The following is a 27,358-nucleotide window of genomic DNA, read 5'->3' on the forward strand; positions in this document are numbered from 1 at the left end:
AGAAAGCAAAACCATGTTTCAATAAAGTCATCTTGGTTTTGGTCGTCTTTGAGTGCACATACTTGTTTGGTCAGTTTTTCCATCAGAGCCAATGTCCAGACCTTTTGTCTCCATACGTCCATACTTAATGCATCCAATCTTTTCCAGTGTTGAGTGATTGCTTGTCTTGCAGCTACCAGTAGGAAGGTAATTAGTTCTTTATGTAACATTTTACTTTGATCATTTAAAAAAAAGTGTTAGTAATGCTAGCTGTGGTGTGCAAGTGACCTCTTGAGCAGTAATCAATATTATTTCTTTGAATACATTAATCCAAAATTTTTGAATTGCATTACAGGACTACCACATATGATACTATGTACCTATTTGTGCACATCCTCTCCAGCATAGTGGTGATGTATGAGGATTTATTCTGTGGCAACGTAGGGGAGTTAAGTACCATCTATGGAGTACTTTGAATGTGTTTTCCCCCACTTTTCCAGATATTAACAGTAACAGCTTTTTTACCCACATGTTGTTCCAATCAGCTTCTTCTATTACAATTCCCATATCGCTTTCCGACAGTTGTTTTAGAATTTGTAAGTTACCTGTGTGAAAGTTGCATAGAAATATTAGTTAAATAATAATGCTCTGAGAAGATGCTTTCTTCTCATCACTAAGTAACAGCAGTCTCCCCACACAGAATTAGGAAACAGAGGTTGCAGAGTTAGACTTACCTCCCACATAAACAGTCACCACATTACCAACAAACTACAGTAGGGCCCTGCTATACGGCGTTCCATTTTCTGGCGTTCCGCTAATGCGGTGGCTTTCAATTAGTGGAAATTCCCTGTTTTAAAGCTGATTTTAAGCTTTTGCGGCCTTTTGCGGCATTTTCGCGTGACGCGACCCATTATAGTAAATGGGTTCTGCTTTACGGTGATTTCCGCTTTACGGTGGGGGCCTGGTCCCTAACCCGCCGTATAAGTGGGGCCCTACTGTATAACAAGGGAACACATACATTTTGCTCCCTTTCATACAACAAACTGATTCCTTTCCTTTCATCTTCCAAGATATATTATCAAAACAAGTTCTTTTCCTCACCCCAGCTTTCCCTTCCTATTCTTGTGTAACTTTGAACAGCATAGCTCCCTTCTCCCTGTGAGATTCCTAGGACAGAGCCTTTTTTGGCCTATAGGAGCTATCATAGGGGAAAGATAGAGATGATTTTGAAGACATCTGAAAATTGGGAGAGAGAACAGAGAAAATTGAGGAGATTACACAGAGAGGTAAAAAGGAAACATCTTGAGAAGACGGTTGGGGGGGGAGAGTAGCTGTTGGTTTCCGCCTCCTGCTCACAGCATTTATTCAGCAACAGCACTGCCAGGGTGTGTAAATGAGGCTTATGGCTGCATCGCAGGATTGTGAAGCCAGACACGTCTGAGAGTCTCTAAAATGCTCCCCTGTGTCTAACTCCGTCCACCCCATCCTGTTTTGTCGCTTAGAAACACTTTAAATCATATACCGACCTGAGCTGTTCCTCTAAGCTTCCTCTCCTCTTTCCTCTCACTCAAGAGGTGCCCCCCACTATATTTGCATAAGAATGTCATTGTGCTTGGATGGGCAGGCCTCATCTCCAAAATAGCATGGACGGGGAGGAGCAAAGCAGGGAGGTAGCCTCTGAACTTACTATGTCAGTCTGTGCATAGTCTAACACAATACTGAGATCCTCTCCTGCCTTGGCAATTTAGTGAGGGCAGAGAGGGAAAGTCAGAGGGGAAAAGTGTCAGATTAAAACAACAGGAGATTGGGAAAGAAGGAACAGTGATGGTTGAGTTTTTAAAAAAAAGTTTTAACGAGAAATAACAGCGATGGATACAACACAGAAGCTAAACACTAAAGAGTTGACACAGTACAACAGAGCCTTTCTGAACTCCCTTCTTGATGTATTCAAATCCCTGCCATTGTTTAAAACCACTACTTTTTCCTTCAGTGTTAGAGTGTTGGACTAAGGTTCGAATCCCCACACAGCCATGAAGCTCACTGGGTGACCTTGGGCCAGTCACTGCCTCTCAGCCTCAGAGGAAGGCAATGGTAAACCCCCTCTGAATGCCGCTTACCATGAAAACCCTATTCATAGGGTCGCCGTAAGTCGGAATCAACTTGAAGGCAGTACATTTCCATTCCTTCACTCCTGCTTTGCTCAAACATCCATCCCCATTGTTTAAAACCAACACTTTCCCCCTCAGTGTTCCTTCATCTAGCCAATAGTAAAAGCATTTAATTTGAATTTTACGCTGAGAATTATCAGGGTGGTCCATGGGGAAATACACATTTCAGAAATTCCATTTAAAAAGTAAAAGTGGAACCTGAAAATATTGCAGCATGGGGTGCTTCTCTTTGGGACTCAGTAATTTTCTATCCCCGCCCTCAGTCAGCATTCTGAACCCTCTGAGAATACTTAGTCCTCATTGGGCTGTTTTGGGGTTCCCCCTCCTCCTTGAGTGTTTTTTCCTAAATGTTTTATATATGACTGCAAATCTTGGGGTTCCCCCAAGTCTGCTGATTTCTCCTTCTTTGCATGGATGATGCTATTTTGGCTCCATAAGGACACTCAAGAGGATTGAGATCACTATGCATGTACACAAGTAGAGCTCTTCAACAAAATGTTGCAGTGTAATGTGCTTGTGTTCAGGATTCCACTTGCACTATTTCATCTTTCATCTTTAATCTGCTCTTTTCCCACTAAGAGTGAGCCAGTATACCATACCCATTGAACAAGCTGAGTCTTCATTGGGCTGCTTATTTGGGAGTGGGTGGGGGTTGTATGGGGGTGGGCACAGTGGTGCTCAGTCCCAGTTCTTTTAAAACCTCAATTTTTCTACCAAATTCTTTGGTCAGCTTTTGTCCCTGAGAGCATTTAAAACTAGTTTCTCAGTGTAAACTCCAAAATGACCGGTCTAACCATCTCTGTTTCTGTTCTCCTTTTCCACAAACTCCATTTCATTGCCTATCCAGTTTTCAGTTTGTTCTCCTCTCAGTCAGCATGCTCAGTAATAACTGGGCTTGTAGGAGGGATCCCCTCCCTAATGGGGGGGATTCCCTCCTAATTATTTTTTCCTAAAGAATTTTTGTATTTCTTCAAGTCTTGGGATTCCCTTGTGTCTACTGAAATCTCCCCCTTGTGTATGGCTGTTGCCATTTCGGCTACATAATTAGCAGCATTCAGAGAACTGAGTAGGAACTGGAATATGGAATGATGTTTTAAAATACCAATTTAAAAGTGGTACTACTGGAAAATTGGTACTCCTAGAGACAGGGCTTTGAAAAGTGAATTTGGGGCAGCTGGAAGATATGGAATAATTGAACTCCCCCCCCCCCCCAGCTCAGTCCATAAGTCAAATGTTGACATAAATGCCTTTTTCCAATTCGCATCTGCTCTATTACTTGCTTACTGATCTAACATCTGACCTAGAAGCCAGCTGAAAAACACTGAGAAACAGGAGAATTGGAGAAATATATCTTACTCTCCAGATTACTTCTTAGCTGCTTTTCTCTATATAGGAGGGAATGAGGATCCATATATTGTTGGACTCCAGCTCCAGTGAGCCTCAACCAGCATAGCCAATAGTCAGGGATGATGGGAGCTGTAATCCAACAACATCTGAAGGAACACAGGGTCCCCATCCTTGCCCTCTGTGGTTCCAGATACATGTTTGCACACAGGTAAAATACACATAGAACTCTATAGAACAAAAGGCAGCTTGGAGGGATGTGATTCACAACAGAAAGGTGACTGATGGGGAAAGGGTTAAACACTCCTGTTCCTCTGCAGAAATTGTCCGCTCCTGACCATCACAGCAAATGTGTATAACCTGGATAACTTTGCTTGGGGTTGCCATGTTTGGGCTATTAGCTGGCCCAGCTTTTACAGATGTATCAAATACACACACCAATGACAGTGCCTATTTTCTGGCCCTTGGGGAAACTACTATCTGTTTATTCCTATTTTTGCCTTTCAAAGATATCTTGTAAAAATGTTGTGAGTGATACCATTCTATGTGAGTACATTTTGTCCGGAGGGGCAAACAGCAGCTCCGTAATGGGGAGGGGGAGGAGTTCAAATTGGCAAAATAGTATATATGGAGAGGGGAAGAGGTAAAACCTTACGACCGGTCTCCAACCTGTAGGAACATGGGGACACATTTGGAAAACTAAGAAGCTTGTTACCACAAAATATCCATTTCACAGACTAAAAACTGATGATGCTCAGAATCCCACCCCCCAAAAACAGGAAAAGCACCTACATACCACCCAAAACAAAATGCAGACAAAAAAGCAGCACACCCCCTAAAACAAGCACCCCCCAAAAAAGAGAGTAAAGAAACCTCTCTTTTTTTAAAAGGAGGTTCATGGAGCCTTGGCAAGTGGCAAGAGGGCTTCATGGTACATGAAGGGCACCATGGTATATAAATATTGGAAATAAATTCAAAATTATCTGCTTTCGTCTTGCAAAGCAGCACTGAGAAAGGGTAATTTGGAATGAAAAAGCAGCAAAGGCACTTGATTTGTTTAATGAGCAAACATTTTGCATAATATTCAAAAATACATGGGTCAGATTTGGACAACTGAATTAGGGCAACTGCGTGTAATGTGTAATGTGTAGTTAGGCTCAAAACACATTGGCCATATGCCTGAAAACTACCTTTAATAATTGTTTATGTGTCTTTCCTCACATTCTCCCCCCCCCATGATAAATACATTTTATTTGCACGGAATCACAGAATTCACTGTGACTCAGGGGCCTGTTACAAACAAAGCACCACCTTCAGTTCTAGATGTTGTACGCACTTTAACTGGAAGAAAAGGAACAATATGTTTGAAGAATGAGCTTTCAGGCACTGAATTCACTGTTGCTGCAGGGAACCACCAGAAATTCATGATTCACCTGATTACAAGAGTAAGGCTGCAAATAATTACTAGTATACTTCAGGGAATCTTCGTCTTTCAAGGATTAAATTGAGCCAGTTGATCTTTTGCCTTTTTCATTTTAGTTAAATCTTTTATCATGTTTGTCATGTTGCCTGCAGCAAGATGAAAGCTGCTTTTGTATTTTTTAACCCATTGTGTATCTCTATGTCTCTATCATTCTTAAAGGACAAAAGGGAAAAGCTACTTCCTTGCTGTCACCCTTTTCAGCTATTTGCCTGCCTGCGGTCCCCATCCCTACATCTGCTACTGTATCAGATGAATAAAACATTGCCAAAAGGAATTCTGCAGATTACCAGTGTAGAATATGAACAGAGGGTGATTATGCCAAAGGATCAAGGCTATGTACTGTCATTATTTAATTCAAAAATTTAAATTAAGTGTTTGAGACTGAAATTGGAGTTTTCTATGATGAAATTGACGTTATCATACTTTGGACACATAATAAGAAGACATGATTCACTAGAAAAGACAGTAGTACTGGGAAAAACAGAAGGGAGTAGAAAAAGAGGAAGGCCAAACAAGAGATGGATTGTTTCCATAAAGGAAGCCACAGACCTGAACTTACAAGTTCTGAACAGGGTAGTTCATGACAGATGCTATTGGAGGTCACTGATTCATAGGGTTGCCATAAGTCGTAATTGACTTGAAGGCACATAACAACAATAATCTTTTCTACTATTGCTTTTCCCCCATGATACAGTTCTGACTTTTTGTTAAAAAAAAGTATTATACACACACACAAACTCAAAACCTTACAAAACTGATGCCTTTTTTCAAATAATACAGTACGTTCAAGGCACAATGCTACAATTTATTGGCTGTGATCCAGCAAATACAAATGGTTGTCAAAAATATTTGTCAAACAACTGTTGTGCCTGTGCAGTGTTACACAGTATGACTTTAAACTGGTCTGCGGGATGAACTCAGGACATTGGCTTCAAGAATCAGCTCACAGAACTGTCAGCTGATGGTGGCATTGTCATATAAAGAGTTGCACAGTGGGGAAGTACAGAACATGATGGGCACTTAACTAAATATACCTGCCTTGACACCAATCTGTTGGCTACTAAAGCATCAGCTAATTTGTGTTAACTTTCTGAAATTAAGATATGGTAGTGTTAGGGTTAAATTGGAACCCCAGTGCTTGTCAAACTGTAGTTCACTTGTCCTACCCAAACCAGCTTGGGCATTATGGGAAATAGAACCAAAGTGGCCTTTATTTGACTTTTGATATAAAATGGTGACCTGACCCTTACCTACATTCCAGTGGCTCGCATAATAAAAGCCGATTTAAGCTGGAAACTTCCCTACTATGCATTTCTTGTATCACATTTATGCTTATGGCCTTGCTTATTGTTACAAATGCGCCTTGCATAGAAATGTCAAACGCTGTTCCAATGTCCCACAAACCTTGACTTGTAAAACTCCTTTGATATGTAAGCAAAGTAATATCATGTCTGTCTCTAGTTTAGGGGGCGCCCGGTTGCAGCTGGGCCTCCCCTCAATAGTTGCCTTTGTCTATTTCTGCATAGTGCTTATCTCAAGGACATGCGAAGTATGCAGACATAGAGTCTGGGAGATAGTCTTAATGTTTTCACTTTTGTCCTTCTCCCCGTACCCCTTTACCTCCTTACATATGCCCCAAAGCTATAACAGTTAGCAATTACTTCTTTTGTATTTTATGACGTGAACCCGATATTGTAAACTTCGGGGTAAGCCTATATAAACCCTTGAACACCAATAAACGAGGTTCCCATGCTGGCCTGCTTCGGCTTGTAAGTATTGGGTCCCCTTTGCAAAGGTTTTTGTCTCGTGTTACTTGATCTCTGATAGTGGGTTCATTTGCACTCAACTCCGCACTCTTCCCGGGTGTAATAAGCGAGTTGGGGTTGACAGGGCGACTTGCGTGTTGGGTTTGGACCTAACAGTAGGTAGGAGTTTCAGTAAGATTGCACTACTCGCAGCATGCTAGGATAAGCTTCCTCATTCCCTAAGCTGTTGTTAGCAGATGCCAGCTGATGTGCCCTTATTATAATAAAGAAAACAGCTTGATACTCACAGACTTTTGATAGTTAAGGCTGCACTTTTACTGTTGCACTCTTGAAAACACTTACATCTTTGAGACATAAGACAGGCCATCAAGAACTGCATGTATCTAACACCTTTGACACTAGCTGGAGTCTTGCACTGCAATTAGGACAGTGGGATTTATCCTTGGTGTCATTTTTTGGTGAAAATTCCAAGTAAGCATGGGTGTGAGGGGCAATGTCCGTACTGGAAAATGTACAGTATTGGCACTAAACTTCATATATTCTTGGTAGATGAAGTCACTGAAAAAGGTTCTAGTGCTGCCATGCTTTCTGCTTCCTGCACTAAGTAACTGAAGCCTTTATCTTTCAGATCCAGATTTTGCCTGTAGGGGCTGGCAGTGGGATCCAGACATATTCAAAATGTACATGGAAGAGTCTTTACAGTGTATGCTTTGCTTGAAGGAAAGCCTTATTGTGTCTTTCTAAACAGTTGTTACTTTATTTAAAAAGGTAAAGGTGTCCCCGCACTTATAGTGCGAGTTGTTTCCGACTCTTAGGGTGATGTCTTGCGACGTTTACTAGGCAGATAGTATATATGGGGTGGGTTTGCCAGTTCCGTCCCCAGTCTTTCTTTAGCCCCCAGCATATGCCGGGTACTCATTTTACCAACCACGGGTGGATGGAAGGCTGAGTGGACCTCGACCCCTTTTACTGGAGATTCGACTTCCTCCTTCCATTGGAATCAAACTCCGGCCGTGAGCAGAGCTTCGGCTGCGTTACCACTAGGGTTGCCAGGTCGGAACCATTAAAAAACCTGAGAAAATGGGGGTGGGCCCTAGTGACATCATGGGGCGGGCCCTAGTGACGTCACGGGGCGGGCCCTAGTGAGGTCATTAAATGTGATACATTGTATCAATCGCAGTTGCTTGGAGCATACCATTCAAAAAAAAATTCTCTGGAGATTAAAATAGAAATCTTACCTAAAATAGGGTGTTCCTAGGTCCATCTGAAGTGACAAGGTCATTCTTTCTCACAAGCTTAGGGTGATGCAAAATGGAAATGGACTGCCTTCAAGTTGATCCCAGATAGGGTCTTCATGGTAAGCAGTATTCAGACAGAGGTGGTTTACTATTGCCTTCCTCTGAGTCTGAGAGGCAGTGACTGTTGCGAATCGCGTGTGTAGGTCAGACGTGGTTTGAATCCAAAAGCCGTTTAGAACAGGAATAAGACAGGCCAGGCAAGTTTCATGTAAGAGTCTTTACTAGGCAAAGACATTAGAGACATCTTCCTCCATTGACATTGCTTCCCCCACACTCTGAGTTCCTGCCAGTTCCAACCTTATCACACTCTCAGCCAGCCACACTGACCTTGATTGTCTGGAACTCTGTTCTCACAGCTTAACCCTTCTGCTTCAGGTTTCTCTCTCTCTGCTAAAAACCTTGTCTGTGAGTCTCACAACCTGCGTCACTGACCAACAGTGACTGGCCCAAGGTCACCCAGTGAGCTTCATGGCTGTGTGGGGATTCAAACCCTGGTCTCCCAGGTCACAGTTCAACATGTTTAGGGAACATTTAATATAGCTTACTTGCTTCTGGCAAGAAGGGTTTACGTGTCCTCAGGCCAGGCCATTATTGGAAGAAAGGAGCTCAGTGTTGCAGAGATGTTAGATGGGAGCACAGATGGATGACCCTGAAGGCAGCAACTGTAAACATGCTTATTAAGGAACTAAGCCCCATAGAACTCAATAGGAGTTACTTCTGAGTAGATATGGTTGCAGCCATGTTAAGGACAAGGGAGGGCATTCTAGGCAAAACAGACAAATAATTGGGTGTCAGAACAAATTAAACCAGAACTATCACTAGAAGCTAAAATGATGAAACTGAGGTTATCATACTTTGGACACATCATGAGAAGATGTGATTCACTAGAAAAGACAATAATGCTGGGAAAAACAGAAGGGAGTAGAAAAAGAGGAAGGCCAAACAAGAGATGGATTAATTCCATAAAGGAAGCCACACACCTGAACTTGAAAGATCTGAACAGGGTGGCTCATGACAGATGCTCTTGGAGGTCACTGATTCATAGGGTCGCCATAAATTGAAATCGACTTGAACATAACAACAACTGAGTGACTCACAGAATAAAGAATAAAATGCAAAAGTTAAAAATATGGCAACACAATAGTTAAAAGTACAACAAACAATAAAATGCACCATAAATTTTCCTTCCTAATAGAGGAAAACAAAAACTACTTGCAGCTCAGATGACAGAATATTATACAAACACATAACAAACAATGAGAGTTATTTAAAAAGCCTGGGTGGGCCTCTCCGGGGAGGCTATTCCAAAACAGGGGTGCCACCATTAAGAAGGCCACTCCCTGCCTCACGTCACTTGGCAGGGGCTCAAGGAGCAGGGACTCTGATGGAGAGGCAAACCTGTGGGACCCCTCCAGATGTCACTGAACTACAACTGGAGCAGATGGGAGTTAATTTTGGGTAAGTATATGGTGTGGTGTACAGAGCCAGTGTGGTGTAGTGGTTAAGGTGTTGGGCTACAACCTGGGAGACCAGGGTTCAAATTCTCACACAGCCACAAAGCTCTCTGGGTGACCTTGGGCCAGTCACTGCCTCTCAGCCTCAGAGGAAGACAGTGGTAAACCCCTATGAATGCCGCTAACCATGAACACCCAATTCATAGGGTAGCCATTAAGTCAGGAGCAACTTGAAGGTAGTCCATGTCCATTTCCATATGGTGTGGCAGCTGGCCCATGAGGCCAAAGGGGGCCCTCCTCCCTCAGCCTCCCTGCCTGCCCCCTTACTTACAACCAATCAGGAGACACCTCTGCCTGCCGGGGCTCTGGGTCCATCTACTGTTGATCTTCCTGCCTTCTCCCCTGACAAATCCAATGGGGGACAGCACTTTATTTCGATTGATATTATATCCCACCCTTCCTCCAAAAGGAGCCACCTTTAAACTGGGACACACACACGTCTTCCTTCTGTGCTGGCATGTGCCTCTGGTGCGGGGTGAGCTATCCAGGAAGATTTTGGAATGAAATAATAATAATAATAATAATTTAATTTATGTGTCGCCTATCTGGCCAGTGGCCACTCTAGGCGACGTACAACTCAGTTACAATAAAATACATCATAATAATACAATACAAACGATAAAAATTATAAAACAATGACAGTTCAGAGTAATAGGCAATTAGTCATAGAGATTAACCTTCCCCGGAAGTCCCGAAGGCCTGTCTGAAAAGCCAGGTCTTCAAGGCCTGGCGGAATACATTCAGGGAAGGGGCATGCCGGAGATCATATGGGAGGGAGTTCCAGAGAGTGGGGGCCACCACTGAGAATGCCCTCTCTCTAGTCCCCACCAACCTAGCTGTTTTAGTTGGCGGGACTGAGAGAAGGCCCTGTGTGGCTGATCTTGTCGGGCGGCATAATTGATGGCGTTGGAGGCGCTCCATCAGATAAGCTGGGCCGAGACCGTGTAGGGATTTAAAGGTTAATACCAACACCTTGAATTGAGCCCGGAAAACAACTGGAAGCCAGTGCAGATCGAACAACACTGGAGTGATGTGCTCCCGGCCACAACAATTTGTAAGTAGTCGGGCCGCCGCATTTTGTATAAGTTGTAGTTTCCAGACCATTTTCAAGGGTAGCCCCACGTAGAGCGCATTACAGTAATCCAACCGAGAGGTGACCAGGGCATGTACCACCAATGGGAGCTGATGAACAGGGAGGTAGGGTTGCAGTCTACGTATGAGGTATAATTGATACCAAGCTGCCCGGCTCACTGCCGAGATCTGAGCCTCCATGGACAGCTTGGAATCCAGAACAACCCCAAGGCTGCGGACCTGGTCCTTTAGGGGCAGTTTCACCCCATTGAACATCAAGTCAATATCTCCCAACCTTCCCTTGTCCCCCACGAGTAGCACCTCGGTCTTATCGGGATTCAGTTTCAACCTGTTCCTTCCCATCCATCCACTCACGGATTCCAGGCACGTGGACATGGTCTCCACAGCCAACTCTGGTGAGGATTTAAACGAGAGATAGAGCTGAGTGTCATCCGCATATTGGTGACACTGCAGCCCAAATCTCCTAATGATTGTCCCCAGCGGCTTCATATAGATATTAAATAGCATGGGAGAGAGGATAGAGCCCTGTGGCACACCACAATTGAGAGGCCAAGGGTCTGAAACCTCTTCCCCCAATGCTACTTGTTGATGCCTATCGGAGAGAAAGGAGCGGAACCACTGCAGTACAGTGCCTCCTATTCCCAATCCCTCCAGGCGATGTAGAAGGATACTGTGGTCAACAGTATCAAAAGTCGCTGAGAGATCGAGGAGGACAAGAAAGGTGAATTCTCCCCTGTCTAATGCCCTCCTCATATCATCCACCAGAGCGACCAAGGCTGTTTCAGTTCCATGTCCAGTCCTGAACCCCAATTGGTATGGATCTAAATAATCCGTTTCATCCAAGTGTGCCGACAGCTGATTAGCCACCACTCGCTCAATGACCTTGCCCAAGAATGGTAAATTTGAAATTGGGCAAAAGTTGTTCAAAACTTGGGGATCCAAGGAGGGCTTCTTTAAGATGAGCTTTACAATTGCCTCCTTGAGGGCTAATGGCATTACACCCTCCTCCAGGGATGCATTAACCACCGCCTTAATCCCCTCGCCCAATGGAAGTGAATGAAGAAAACAGGAGAACTATTATGTGTTAGCTTGACACAGTTGGGGGTGCAAAGCAGCTCTTGGTCACCCACCAGAAAGGGGCACAGGGCGGCACCTCAGCATGACAAGAGTCACTCACTCTCTCTCTCTCACACACAGAGAGTCAAACAAAAATCAATTTAATTCATACACACAGTGTTGTGCAAAAGGCTGAATGGGGTATACGGCGTGGGATTCGGGCTCCCTCCCTCCCCCCATAGCAGAAAGGCTTCATTTAGCTGCAAACAAATATGTCTAAATTGTTAGAGTAACCAAGTCACAGGCACTCTTACTCAGAGCTCCCCATACTCTCTCTCTCTTTATCTGCCCAAATTCTGGCTCTGGGTTTAAGGAGCTGTCCTGGTACCCAATTTGTGGGCTTTGGAAGGGTGTGTGGTTTTTAGAAAGAAGAGAGTGGGTGGGTGGCAGTGAAGGATCACCTGCCCTTGCAACTTTCAAATGTGACTTTTGGATCACAGGGAAATATCCTTTGTAAAACCAGTCTTTCAAAAAACCCTAGCAGGACACCATCCAACCTCAGGCTCATGCATTCAGCTGGGCTTGCTATCAACCCCTCTTTTACCTAAAGTGCGACCCACTCTTTCTGGGCATTTCTTTCTTCCCATACTGGGAGGCTCCAGAAGGGGGGAGGGCGCTTGGCTCTCTCGAGCCTCTCTCTTACTCTCTCTTTCTCCAGCATCTCTCTCTTTCTCTCTCTCTCCAGCATCTCTCTCTTTCTCCAGCATCTCTCTTTCTCCAGCATCTCTCTCTTTCTCTCTCTCTCTCCAGCATCTCTCTTTCTCTCTCCAGCCTCTCTCTCTTTCTCTCTCTCTCTGTCCAGCATCTCTCTTTCTCCAGCATCTCTCTCTTTCTCCAGCATTTCTCTTTCTCTCTCTCTCTCCAGCATCTCTTTCTTTCTCTCTCTGTCCAGCATCTCTCTCTTTCTCCAGCATCTCTCTCTTTCTCCAGCATCTCTCTCTTTCTCCAGCATCTCTCTCTTTCTCCAGCATCTCTCTCTTTCTCCAGCATCTCTCTCTTTCTCTCTCTCTCTCCAGCCTCTCTCTCTTTCTCTCTCCAGCCTCTCTCTCTTTCTCTCTCCAGCCTCTCTCTCTTTCTCTCTCTTTCTCCAGCATCTCTATCTTTCTCTCTCTCTCTCCAGCATCTCTCTCTCTCTCTCTCCAGCATCTCTCTCTTTCTCTCTCTCTCTCTCTAGCCTCTCTCTCTTTTTCTCTCTCTCTCCAGCCTGCCACCCACAGCAGCAGTGGACACCAGACGGGGCCAGCTCCTTCTTAGCCCCGAGGATGCCTGGCCGCTTCACCCCTCGTGCTGTGGGCGCCACTGGGCGGCAGCGGCCGTGATGGCCCCCCCCAGCCAGAGACGCTGCAGCGGCGGCCGCCACCGCCACCACTGCCGAGCTCCATCGCGGCCACTCCCGCCCAGCGGCACCCACAGCAGGAGGGAGAATGACAGCGCCGCGCTCACCCAACCAGCCTTTTAAGCAGTGGTCGCCTCGCACACCCGGGGCCAGCCCCTCATTGCTGCTCCCACCCACCCCTGTCCAAGACAGGCTGCACCTCTGGCCTCAGTCGCAGGGCATCTCTGGGCGCATGCAGAGTGTCCTGGCCTCGCTGCCCGGGAAGACAGAGCCCGGCCCCAGCGGCACCAGCTCTCCCTGCCTCAATGACAAAGGGTGGGAAGGCGGCCAGCCACACCCGTCATGCATGCATGTCAATGACGCATGCGTGGCTGAGGGGGCCAATGAAAAGCCAGAGATCATCCAGTTTAAACAAAGTATTGCCGGAGACCGGAGACGGCCCCCTTTTGCCGGAGACTCCAGCAGAAAACCGGAGACCTGGCAACCCTAGTTACCACTACTTACCACTCTGCGCCACGGAGGATCTAGCGCCATGGAGGCTGATACATAGGGTCACCATAAGTCATAATCGACTTGAAGGCACATAACAACAAAGGTTATGGTTTTAGGCTATGACTTACTCAACCATTGTTTGTTTGGCTACCCCACCCCAGAGGCATGCCAAGCTACAGGGGCGTGAGGCAAGAGCAGCTGGAAGACAAACCAAACTTTAGAGAAGCAAGCTGTGGCTTGTTTGTATATCTGTGAAATGGCTTTTGGTTTGCTGAACAACCGTGGCTTAGTATTCTATGCAAATACTGCCAAAGAGTGATAATATAAGCTATTTAGGAACTTCATACTGAGGAATAAAAACCCTTGCCTAAAATACTTGCACTTGAGTGCAAGTTGCAAAAGAAAAATCTACTTTAATATTTTGCTGAATTATTCTTTGGTAATTTATTTGAGATTATCTTTCCTCCCTTTTTTTCATCTCTTCACCAGAGGGCACTCTTAACCAAAAGTTAACAATCATTTAAAAAACAACACGGCCTACAAAAACAAAGGAACTTGTTCTCAGCTGCCAAGAGATGAGAGAAAACCTCAGTTTTGAAAAGCATCTTTTACATTTAGGGTTTTTTTAAATTAAAAAACAAACCTTATGTAGAAGATTCTATGTAACATTTTGCCTTCTGCACTTGATGAATGGTGGTTCTGCTGTTGTCTGAGATAAAAGTGGTTTCATCACTTAGAAGAATACCTGCTGCAAGGTTGCTCTGGAGAGGAAAAGCAATGATGTCATGTACCTGCCAGCACCTTCCTAATTAGTAGATGTCACTTTGTCAAAGCCTTTACAGTCTCATCTTTATGTTACTCTCTGGGCGGAGACTGGACCTCTGCTTGCATTCCCTAAAATGGAAGTGCTCAAGAAGCATTATCCAGGCCACCTGCTTTCCCCCCCCCTGTGGGTGAGGATTTCCTTCTGCCCAAAAGAGCTTACCCTGTGGGCCTTTGGGAAAATCACCCCCAACTGTTTTGTTTGACGTGGAATTTTCTACACCGTTTTATGCTGCAGATTCTCTGGCCCTAGTTCCTCATGCTTACACTTCAGTCCCTTTGACTCAATAGCTTCATCTATAACAACACTGTATCTGGTTTAATCCTCTGTCTTCTGTTTTGTGCTTGTTTCTGCCTGCACCTGTTTTCAGTCCTTATCCTGCAAAGGCAGCCAATATGTGGGTTCCTTACTATGAATGTCATTTGTCCATTGCAGATTTATCTGTACTCCTTCAGCCTTTCCAAATCCTGTTATTGGATTTCCACAGATTTAAACTTTTTTTGTTCAGAAGGATGTGCAAGGGGATGCTGACAGGAAAACCAGGTCGGATGATAAGATGCCAGCTTGTAAGAAAGAGCCGTTTTTCCAAATGAATTCTCTCTATGCACTGCACCTTCTTAATTTTCCTACGAGAACTGGTTTGAGAGATCTGGCTAGAAGGAGGAAAAAACCCTCCTGAAATTGATGTATTGATGCTTTTGTTGCTGCTGCTTCAGGGCCCCTGCACATTACCAGCCCACTCATAAAATGAGTCATGGCAGCAGTGTGAAGGTTTAAGACCATACATCTAAGCAAGAGCTATATTTAAATCCCAAGTAAGCACTCATAATAAAAGCAGATCTCTGGATTTACTTGTAATATGTATTAAGTAAATAAATAAATAAAAACCAAAACAACTCTAATTTCTTTTTAGATTTCTAATCGTGTTATCTTTTGTTTAAAAAAGGAAAGAAATGATCATTGACTCATTTGCCTAAGGAAAGTGTGATATTGTCTTTACAGCAGTTCACTTAGTGTTTCTTATACCAGGGGTTCCCAGCCTTTATGAGTACGGGACCCCCTTTGTAAGCTCAAAAAATGTCATCCCCCTCCCAAGCTAATTGTAATTTTAGTCAGTGGGTGACAGTGTTGGACTAAGTTCCACATTCAAATCCCCACCCAGCCATGAAGCCCACTGGGTGACTTTGGGACAGACACAGTCTCTCAGCCTGACGTATCTCACAGGGTTGGTGTAAGGATAAAATGGAAAGGGGGAACTATGTGCACCACCTGGAGCAACTTGGAGGAAAGGTGGGATATAAATGCAATAACAATTAATTAAATAGATAACATTTCAGCTGTAGCATGTGGACCCCAGCCTCAGCCAACCTGCTGAATTTAATCATCATCATCATAGCAGCAGCAGCAGCAGCAATGTGGTAGCAGTGAGCATGCTAGATTGTGAAGACAAAAGGGTAGATATATTGAGGGGGGGTTAGTGCTTTTAGGCCTTGTGATGATCATCAGAACTGATGACTTGGTTAGGGTGCACTTGGGGAATGAGAGTGGAGCAGAAGACAGATCAACTCATGCATGCATGCACACAAACACACCTGATCCTCCTGCAAGCATCTGCAGATGTGTATGCATTTGGGCACATGGGAGGGGGGAAACCCTCAACTGCTGCAGCATCTTGGAGAGAGAAGTTGGGGGGCAGAATGTAGGTGGAAGAAAGGGGGGACACTGGCACACACATTTAACCTCAGAGGTGGAAGACGAGCAAGTCCTGAGCTTCCTCACTGCTCCTTGGCTCCATCTGGGAGGCCTCGCAAATAAGAATAATCTTTAAAGGAGGTGGCAATGAACCAAGAACCAAGAACCAAGAACCAAGAACCAAGAACCAAGAACCAAGAACCAAGAACCAAGAACCAAGAACCAAGAACCAAGAACCAAGAAAGAAAGAAAGAAAGAAAGAAAGAAAGAAAGAAAGAAAGAAAGAAAGAAAGAAAGGCAGGCAGGCAGGCAGGCAGGCAGGCAGGCAGGCAGGCAGGCAGGCAGGCAGGCAGGCAGGCAGGCAGGCAGGCAGGCAGCTTTTCCTTGCAGCCTTGCTTCTTTTTGCTACATGAAAAGCCCTCTTCTCTCATTCTGAGTAAGGGCATTGTCAGCAGCGGCAGTGCGAGGAGTCAGCAATCTTCTTCTTGGTAGCTCCATCCTCAGTCTCCTTTGGCATCTGCCACGTGTTTTATAGGCAGATGCCTGCCCTTGGTGTGCCTGAAAGATGCTCTGCGGCTTCAGCAAAAGTTCTTCCCTCTTGTTTGGAGCAAGGGGGAGGTGTTGCCTACAGTGGCAGTGGGGAGCAGAAAACATCCAGGGAGTGAAGACTTTTTTTTAAAAATTCATTTCTTTATAGTTTGCAACCCCCTCTGGATTACTTTGGGGCTCCCCTGGGAGTCACCCCCAGTTTGAGAACTACTGTCTTACATAGTACTGAACAATGAAGGCACTGAAGTGAATAGTAATATTCTTTTGCCACAATTAGAGTTGTCAGCTCATTTTTTTAAAAAAACAACTTGGCCTGCTCCTATGTCTTTAATAGCTGCTGGATCTGTAGAAATCAGTAGGCTAAGCTTTTTACAGCATATGTTTAATATACGTAATTAAAACAGCTCTAAAAGGCACAGGAACAGTAGTGACAAAAACAGTGGGGGGGTACCCCTAGCCTACATTGTGAATATTTTATTCTTTCTTGGAATTTTACCATTTGTTTAGACTTCAGGGGGAAAAATGCTCCATGAATAAAAAAAAACACATAGAATTGATCTTTAAAGTAAAATGTAAAATTAGAGATTTCTCAGCTGAAATAAGGCAGATACAATGAGGTGGCAATTCTGTGTCTAGGCTGTACCACTTCAGACTTCAGGTAGGGTCATAGAATCATAGAATAGTAGAGTTGGAAGGGGCCTATAAGGCCATCAAGTCCAACCCCCTGTTAAATGCAGGAATCCAGATCAAAGTATTCCTGACAGTCTCACAAGACTGAATGGTCTTCTGTATAAATAAAAAAGTTCTCAGAGTGGTAAGTTCTCAGAGTGGTAAGTTCTCAGAGTGCCTATGGGAAGTCCACAAGCAGGACATGAGCATAACCACCAGTAGAGGCTGGTTCATCAGGGCAGCTGGGGTGCTGCCCCCCACCAATCACAATCTGCCCTCAGCCAGCCCCTCGCCTGCTTGCCACCTTCATTAAAACCAAGGGGTGGCATTCTGTCAACTTCCTCCTCCTCCTCCTTAGTCTAGGTGTTGCCCATGTAGAACTCGGCAAGGAGAATGGGGGCAAGATTAGGGTCATTTGACTCTGCTGTCACTGGCTCTGGCTCCATTTAGTGTTTGGGCTGCCTGCATTCTGCCCCATCAGTCTCAATGGGCACCAGTCACCACTGAGCATAACAGCACTCTCCCCAGCAACTGGTATTCAGAGGCATATTAATGCTGGTGTGATGTCGGTGTACAGTAGTCAAGAGCCAATGACCCTTCTACCTGCACAAGTGGATTATGGAACCATGGTAGGTCTTTAAATTTTTTTTTTTATGAGGATTCTATCCTGGAAGTCTCTGCCTGAAGTCTGAATAGCCCAGAGAAAGATCTACCAGCTGGTAAGAACTAGGCCATTGGTTTGCTGTGTTTCTCACTTGCAGTTTACTGTACTTTTCTTTCTATTGGACCTCAGAGAACAGAATCTGAAGGTGAGCAACAGCTCTGGAGGGGTTATTGTCACTCACTATGTATAAATTTAGAGCCAGTGTGGTGTAGTGGTTAAGGTGTTGGACTGTGAATCCCCACACAGCCATGAAGCTCACTGGGTGACCTTGGGCCAGTCACTGTCTCTCAGCCTCATGAAAACCCTATTCATAGGGGCGCCATAAGTCGGAATCAACTTGAAGGCAGTACATTTACATTTTTTATGTATGAAACTGGGCAGGACAGAGAGTTTTCTTGAGCGTCTGAAAAGACAGACTGAAGTATTCATGCTGTAGATTATGGATTTTTTTTCATTTGTCAGTTCTTCTGCACAATCCTCCTTTAATATAAAATCAAGGTCATTTCACGCATTCCCTCTATGGGATTTTGAACTCTTCATAATATTGAATGTTCAATTCATAAGAGAAATTCTGATATTATATGACTGGTCTTATCAGCTGGTTTTGTAGAGAGGAAGTCAGAAAGTTGGGAGGGGAACTCAGTGTCAGCTCTGCACTGAGACAGCAGTGCCGGTGGGGGCTGGAAATGCCTGGGTCGTTAGCAGGGGAGGAAAGTCCTTAGCCGGCAGTCTGGTTGTAAATCTGCCAGGCAAACGAGGAGGGAACCTGATAAGGGCCAGGCCTGTCTGAAGCTTACTTTCCAAGTCCGAAGTCCAGAAGCGAGGTCAGTAGAGGTCCGGGATCAATTGCCAAGGGGTCAGTCCAAGAGATGCTGCAGGGAAACAAGGAATACACGAGCCACGCCTGACGTTGCAGTCAGCAACAAGCTGAGGCCAATCTGTGCCTTATAAGGAGCAGGTTTGACAGCAGGTGTGAGCCCTCAGCATTTGGGCCTTAATGTGACAGGCCTGCCTCTCTTCTGCCTGACCTTCTGCTGTCTACGTTCTGCAGGTGAGGGGGGAGTATCCTGTTCACTGTCTGCGTCTGGCTGCAGGGCCTCCGCTGTCCCTGGGGTGCTCTGCAGCTGAGGGGGAGAAGGAGCTGGATTCTCAGGAGTCTCCTCCGTGTCTCCTTCTGAGTCTGCTGCTCCTGGGTCTGCTGCTGTTACTCCCGAGTCGTCCTCATCGGAGGAGTCCTCTGACGGGGCCATGACACTATCCCCCGCCCCACGACCAACCCTCTGCCTCCCACCGGGGCCCGGCTTATCCGGGTAGCGCTGGTGGAAGCGCTGGACCAGACGAGGGGCATGCACCTGCGTCACCTCTTCCCACGAGCGTTCCTTAGGGCCGTACCCCTGCCAGTCTATGAGGTACTGGAGGCGGCCACGATGCCTCCGGGAGTCCAGGATGTGTGCCACTTCGAATTCCTCTTCCCCGTTGACTTGTATCGGCGACGGGGGCTGCGGTTTACTACCCAAGGGGTGAGGCGGGAGAGCGGGAGTCAGCAGTGATCTATGGAAGACGGGGTGAATGCGGAAGGAGGCAGGGAGTTGGAGCCGGAATGCCACCTGGTTAATTTGCTGGGTGATCCGGAAAGGACCTACGTTCCGAGCCTCCAGCTTGTGAGACGGACGTTGCGAACGCAAGAATTTGGTTGAGAGCCATACCTGGTCCCCTACCTTCAGCAGTGGGCCTGGTTGGCGGTGGCGATCTGCAAAGCGCTTATACGCGTCCTTGGCCTGCTCCAGCTGCTCCTTCAGGACTGCCTGCAGGGCCTGCAGCTCCTGCAGCATGACATCCGCAGCGGGGACCGGCGACGGGGGTCGCACTGAGGGAAAGAATCGGGGGTGGTAGCTGTAGGAGGCGAAGAACGGGGTCTGGCGCGTGGAGGCATGCACGGAGTTATTATACGCGAACTCCGCCAGCAGTAACAGATCCACCCAATTGTCCTGTTGGAAGCAGGTGTAACACCGCAGGTATTGTTCGACGGTGGCGTTGGTACGTTCTGTTTGTCCATCTGATTGAGGGTGGTGGGCGGAGGACAAGTGGATCTGGACGTTCAGGGCCCGAAACAGGGCCTGCCAGAACCGGGCGGTGAACTGGGCTCCTCGGTCAGAGATCAGGTGGTCGGGGAGGCTGTGCAAACGGAAAACCTGGGTCAAGAACAGTTGCGCAGTTTCTGGGGCCGAGGGTAGTCCGGCACAGGGGAGGAAATGGGCCATCTTGGTGAACAGGTCTACAACTATGAGGATGGTGGTCATTCCCCGGGAGGCCGGTAAGTCCGTGACAAAATCCAGGGAGACCGAGCGCCAGGGCCCTGGGGGGGTAGGCAGTGGGAGCAGGAGCCCCGGGGGCTTGCCGGGGTGGCTCTTGGCTCACTGGCAGGTGTCACAGGCCGCTACATAGTCCTTGACGTCCGCTTGGACCTGGGGCCACCAGAAATCCCGTAGGAGCAGGTGGAGGGTTTTATACGTTCCAAAATGCCCTGCCGGCTGGCTGTCATGGCAGAGGTGGAGCACCTCTCCCCACAGAGCTCCCAGGGGAACGTACAACCGGTTCCGGTGGTACAAGAGGCCCTGATGCAAGGAAAAAGGGCTGTCCCGGGCGGGCGTCCCTGACTGGAGCTCTCGCTGCTGGGCCAGGGCGTAGGGGTCCTTTTGCTGCTGTTCCTGCACCCGGTCCAGGAGGGGTTGTGGCTGGTGGGTCGCGGCAAAGTTCTCTGGGTGGAGGATTGGGCGAAGGGGGCGATCGACCTGCTCGGCTCTGTATTCCGGCTTGCGAGAGAGCTCGTCCACTTGTGTGTTTCGGCGGCCGGGGAGGTAGGTGACCGTGAACTGGAACCGGGAGAAAAACAGGGACCACCAGATCTGGTGTTGGTTCAGCCGTCGGGCGCTTTGCAGGTGCTCCACGTTTCGATGGTCCGTTCGTACCTGTACCGGATGGCATGCCCCTTCCAAGAGATGACACCAGGTCTCGAAGGCTACTTTGATGGCCAGTAACTCCTTCTCCCAAATGGTGTAGTTCTGCTCCAAAGCGTTGAGTTTCCGGGAGTGGAACGCACAGGGGAGCAGGGACTGCTTGCTCCCCACCGGCTGTAGTAGGACCGCTGCCACTGCCTTATCGGATGCATCGGCCTCTACTATGTAAGGTCGGGTGGGGTCGGGTTGCTGGAGGATGGGTTCAGACGTAAAGGTGTGTTGGAGGTGCCGGAAGGCCTGTTGAGCGGCCTCCGTCCAAACAAACTTCTCTTTGCCTTGAAGCAGGTCTGATATGGGTGTGGTGAGTTCAGAGAAGTGGGAGATGAACCGGCGGTAATAGTTGGCGAAGCCCAAGAAGCGCTGCACATCTTTGGGGCTTCAAGGAGCTGCCCAGTGGAGGATGGTCTCAAGTTTGGCTGGGTCCATCTGGATACCCGAGGGAGAGATCCGATGGCCTAGGAAATCCACGGTAGTGAGGTCAAAGGCGCATTTTTCTAGCTTGGCGAAGAGGTGGTTCTCCTGCAGGCCCTGCAGCACCGCCCGAACTTGCTCCTTATGTTCCGAGGGGTTCCGCGAGTAGATCAGGATGTCATCCAAGTAGATCACCAGGAAGCAGTCTAGGAGGTCCCGGAAGATATCGTTCATGAAGTGCTGGAAGACGGCAGGAGCGTTGCACAAGCCAAAAGGCATCACGGTGTACTCAAAGTGCCCATAACGGGTGCGGAAGGCCGTCTTCCACTCATCGCCGTCCCGCATACGCACCAGGTTGTAGGCCCCTCTCAGGTCCAGTTTGCTGAACATGCGAGCGCCCCGCAGCCGCTCTAATAGTTCTGGGATCAGGGGCAAAGGGTAGTGATTCCGAACTGTAATCTGGTTGAGGGCTCAGTAGTCATTGCACAGCCGGAGTTCCCCACATTTCTTTTTGACAAAGAGGACAGGGGCGGCTGCAGGGGACGTGGAAGGGCGAATGAACCCTTGGCGCAGGTTCTTGTCTAGGAACTCTCTGAGGGCTGCCAGTTTGGGTTCCGACAGGGAGTAAAGCCGGCCCACGGGAATGGCTCCGGGGAGCAGGTCAATGGAGCAGTCGTAAGGACGATGGGGTGGCAACTGGTCTACCTCTTGCTTCCCAAAAACATCCGCGAACTCTCGGTACTGTTCTGGTAAGGCCTCGAGCGCGGAGCTTGCCTCCCGGGTCGTCAGGATGCGCTCCTTCGGCCTCCAGCAGTTGGCTTGGCAATAGGGGGATCCGAGAGTCAGTCGGCCCGTGGACCACTGGATGATGGGGTCGTGCCGCTGGAGCCACGCCAGGCCCAGCACGACCGGGAAGTGGGGCGCGGCAGCCAGGTAGAACTGGAGGCTTTCCTGGTGCTCCCCCAGGGCCATGTTGAGCGGCACTGTCTCCTGTACTACAGGGCCTGAGGCGAGAAGCCGGCCGTCAATAGTCTCCACCAGGAGGGGGCAGCAAATGGGTTGACTAGGAACCCGGTGGAGATTGGCAAAGGACACGTCCATAAAATTGTTGGTGGATCCCGAGTCCAGCATGGCTGGTACTTGTAGGGTACCCCTTCCGGGGACTGTCAGCGAGAGCAACATGGTCAGATGCTTGGGCGGTGAGGAACTGAGGTGGCAGGCCCCTTGAACCACGAGGTTGCCCTGGCTCAAGGGCCTGTGAAGGCCGGGGCATGGGCGTTTCCCGAGGCCGGGGCTGTGGGTCGTTTCGCGGAACATTGGGCTGCAAAATGTCCCAGGGCCCCGCAATACAGGCAGAGGCCCTGTTGCCGGCGTCGCAGCTTTTCGGCCGCAGAGAGACATGGCCAAGCCCCTCCCAGCTGCATAGGTTCTGCCGGGGGTGTAGGGTCCTTGCCGGTTGGCTCCGAGGGCCCAGCCACTGGGGCTGATGCTCTGTAGACTGGCCGGGGTCGGTTGGCAGCACGCCTGCTTTCCAGTCTCCCATCAATCTGGAGACACAGGCATATGAGGGCTTGCAGGGTTCCAGGGTGCTCCACCCTAGCTAGCTCATCCAGAAGCTCATCCGACAGCCCCTCCTGAAATTGGTCCATGAGAGCTGCTTCGTTCCAGCCCAGGTTTTGTTGTAATAAACGAAAGTCTGTTACATATTCCCCCAAGGGGCGTCGGCCTTGCCGCAGCCTGCGTATGCGGCGGTTGGCTGTGGCTGATTGGACTGGGTCCTCGAACATAGCCTTCAGTTCTCTGGTGAAGGCAGCTAGGTCGTTGAGCATGGGGCTCCGCTCGAGGAGCAGGGGCGTGGCCCATCTAGCTGCGGCCCTGGTGCACAGGCTAATCAAGAATCCCACCTGGGTCTTATCATCTGGGAAGGCCTCCGGTCATAACTCCATGAAGAGCTGGGCCTGGGCCAAGAATGCTGAGAGCTGTTCAGAAGCCCCAGTAAATTTCTCTGGGAGGGTCACAGGGCACTTGACTCTCCCTGTAGGGAGAGGAGGTGGGGCGGCTGCTAGCTGGGTTTACAAGCCTTGGATGGCCAACAGCAGCTGGTCTACTTGTGAGCACAGGAGCAAGTTTTCCTGCTGGAGTTGCTCCATGGTCGGCACTTCCCCCACTCCCTCGTTGCTTGCTTTGTTTGGGGCTGACTGCAAACTGTCAGCTCTGCACTGAGTCTGCAGTGCCGGTGGGGGCTGGAAATTCCTGGGTCGTTGGCAGGGAAGGGAAGTCCTTAGCCGGCAGTCTGGTTGTAAATCTGCCAGGTCTATGAGGAGGGAACCTGATAAGGGCCAGGCCTGTCCGAAGCTTACTTGCCGAGTCCGAAGTCCAGAAGCGAGGTCAGTAGAGATCTGGGATCAAGTGCCAAGGGGTCAGTCCAAGAGACGTTGCAAGGAAACAAGGAATACACGAGCCACGCCTGACGTTGTAGTCAGCAACAAGCTGAGGCCAAAGTGTGCCTTATAAAGAGCAGGTTTGACAGCAGGTGTGAGCCCTCAGCGTTTGGGCCTTAAGAGGACAGGCCTGCCTCTCTTCTGCCAGACCTTCTGCTGTCTACGTTCTGCAGGTGAGGGGGGAGTATCCTGTTCACTGTCTGCGTCTGGCTGCAGGGCCTCCGCTGTATCTGGGGTGCTCTGCAGCTGAGGGGGAGAAGGAGCTGGATTCTCAGGAGTCTCCTCCGTGTCTCCTTCTGGGTCTGCTGCTCCTGGGTCTGCTGCTGTTACTCCCGAGTCGTCCTCATCAGAGGAGTCCTCTGACGGGGCCACGACACTCAGTATCTGGAGAATGTGTGTGTGTGAAGAATGTCTTTGTCCCTAGTCCCCAAAACTATACCCCTAACACTGCATTTTGTGATGTATTTTTCACTAGAAAATGCTTCATGGGAAATCTCATGTCATCCAGTCGTGGAGATGTTGTATGTAGCTTAATTGTGAACTCCATGCACATATGTGGATGTTAAGGCTGCCGCACATATGTGGACGTTAAGGCTGCCTCACATGTGGTTACTGATAAGTGGATACTTCTTATGATCACTGCATGTATTCTTAGGGAACCTCATATACTGTGTGAGGACATACACTATAAAAACACTCAGAAAATACCAAGTGATCAGGACAGCTTCATAATTTCTGTATCATGCAATGTGCCCGTTTTATTTTTATGTAATATATTCCAAATGTAGGCTTGCTTCTGGGTTGCTAAGTTTCTTAGCTTTTATTAGTAGGCTGAATGAAGAAATCTTATTGTTTGTGGGAGGACAAATTGTTGTATCCTGTCATTTCAAACCCATGGCATTTTGATTGGGACTACAACCAGATGTGACAGAACTTTTTGTATGGGGCTCAGTCAGTGAGCAAACTGCTGATGAGACGCTAAAGAACACTATTTTTATATTATGATGTACAAGGGGAATGTATAGCAGGACCAAAGTTAGAACATGGATTGTAACAAGTGACATACAAGCAGGGATGGTGGAGAATTCAATCAAGAATTGATATCCAAAGCCCAGGAGGAAAAATAATCAGGATGGATGAATGGATGGGAAGAGAGACAGTGAGTTGAGAGAAGTGACAATTCAAGCAATCAGACTGTCACTACAGACAAAGATTAAACTAGCCAGTGGTGGTCAGATAAGGAGCTGAGGTGTTAGAGTTTTTTGCACATGAAGTCCCAGTGGCTCTGAACAATATCTAGTAGTAGCAGGAACACTTCAGCAGTGGACTTTTAACAGGATCCCGAAAAAAGTCCTTCCCAAGGGTATTCTTATTTTGGAATGACATCGGCTTATCTGATTTCCCTGCTACAGTTAAAAATAATAATAATATGGTGTAAGATCCTGATCAAGGCCACTTAAATATAATGATTCCCTGGTGGAAATGTAGTCTGTTATGTAAATCCAGAACTGGTTTCTGCTCTTGACATCCTGATACAAATCAGTAGTTTAGCCTTCACCTACCTGATGCCCTCCAGACGTTTTGGACAACTCCCATAGCCTCCATAGGCCAAAGAGCTGGCAGACACCAGGCTGGCAACAGCCGCTATAGATCCTTACTTTGGGGTTATTTTATACCTTGATGTGCAATTGATCTAATTGGCAACTCATGTGTGAGCCTTCATTTTCAATGTATAGGGTATGTTGTATTGCAGCATGACAATCTTCCCCTGAGAAAGTCACTGCAACCAACCATCCTGTTTGAGCATATACGTATATTTCTAAATGCATACATGTATTTAAGATGAAATACGTAATCAAGAAGAAACGGTTAATTCTGTACTTTTGCTGATTATTTGGGGTAGATTATATGCTGGCCCATACACATTCATTTCTCTATTCTCCTGCTTCACCTACTCGCCATGTATTAAACTGCTGCAATATTTTTGCTATTTAGCCCTGTATATTTTTATAATTGCTTTATATGGCCTCCTCCCCTTTTCACGTTCTTTCTGTCTCCCCTATTTTGTCTCTAAGTGAGATGAGAGAGACGACTGCACCATTTGCTCCATTGTCATGCTTCCATTTTCCATCAGCCATGGTAAACAGCACAATGTTCCAAAAAAGTTTGCTGATGAGGATTATATAATTTTGTTTCTGAAAGGAAGGCTTTAAAGTACGACACCATCCCTTGGAAATATCTGTGCAGTGAAATGAACCCATTTTGAAAGGCTGGGCGGCAGATCCTGGAGAGGCGCAAGTGGCAGGCCACGCCAGCATAGGGGAACAAGGGATAGATGCATAATATCCATCCCTTGTTCCGGACCTGTCCACAACCAGAAGATAACTGGGGGATGGAGTACTCCATCCAATCTTCGACTGCTGTTGTGTAATGCCAGGTCTGTGGTACAAAAAACAGCACTCATCCATGACATGATCTTGGATGAGAACGCAGACCTGGTATGTATTACGGAGACCTGGCTGGATGAGGCCTCAGCTCCTATACTTGAGGCCATGTGTCCAGCCGGTTTCCGATACGCACAGCAGCCGAGAATTGGTAGGCAGGGAGGGGAAGTGGCAGTCATCTATTGGGGATCTCTGGTTTTCGCCAGACCCCCTCTCCATGAGACCAAGTTTGTTGATTGCATGTACTGGAGGTTGGGCCCAAGGGCAGTTTAGGGATTCTACTTGTGTACCGCCCACCCCGCTGCACAGCAGACTCCCTGACCGAGGTGCTCGAGGTGATCTCAAGCGTGCGGTTACTTTCCCCCAATCTATTGGTTGTAGGGGATTTCAACGTACACGCCAAGTCTGCCCTTACGGGAGCCCCTCGGGATTTCATTGAAACCATGACTTCTTGGGATCTGCACCTTAGTAATACGGGGCCCACCCATGTAGCCGGTCATGCTATTGACCTTGTGTTTGTCTCAGGAGGGGAGGGAAGAGTTCTGAAAATGGGGGCTGTTTCTTCTAACCCTGTGTCATGGTCAGATCACTATCTGGTGAATATAGATCTCTCAATGCCGCACACCCTCCGCAGGGGACAAGGACCTATTAGGATGGTCCGCCCCAGACTCCTGATGGAACCGCAGAGATTCCTGAATGCGCTGGGTGATTTGGAGCTGACTGAAGGACGCCCGGCCGAAGCCCTGGTGATGGAGTGGAACAGGGAGATCACTGGGGCTTTGGATAGGGTGGCTCCGAAACGTCCTCTCCCCCTGAATAGAACTCAGACAGCACCCTGGTATACACCACGGTTGCGGGGTCTGACACAGGAGGTGAGACGACTTGAGCGCCGGTGGCGGAAATCTCACACTGAAGACGATCGGACACTGGTTAGAGCGGCAATAGCTGCCTACCAGGTGGCAACAAAGGCAACAAAGAGGGAATTCTTTGCTGCCTCTATTGCGTCAGCAGAGTGTTGTCCCAGGAGATTGTTCCAAGTGGTCCGAAGCCTGGTCGGTCC

Source organism: Rhineura floridana, chromosome 5 (assembly GCF_030035675.1).
Source record: "Rhineura floridana isolate rRhiFlo1 chromosome 5, rRhiFlo1.hap2, whole genome shotgun sequence".
Classification (NCBI taxonomy): domain Eukaryota; kingdom Metazoa; phylum Chordata; class Lepidosauria; order Squamata; family Rhineuridae; genus Rhineura; species Rhineura floridana.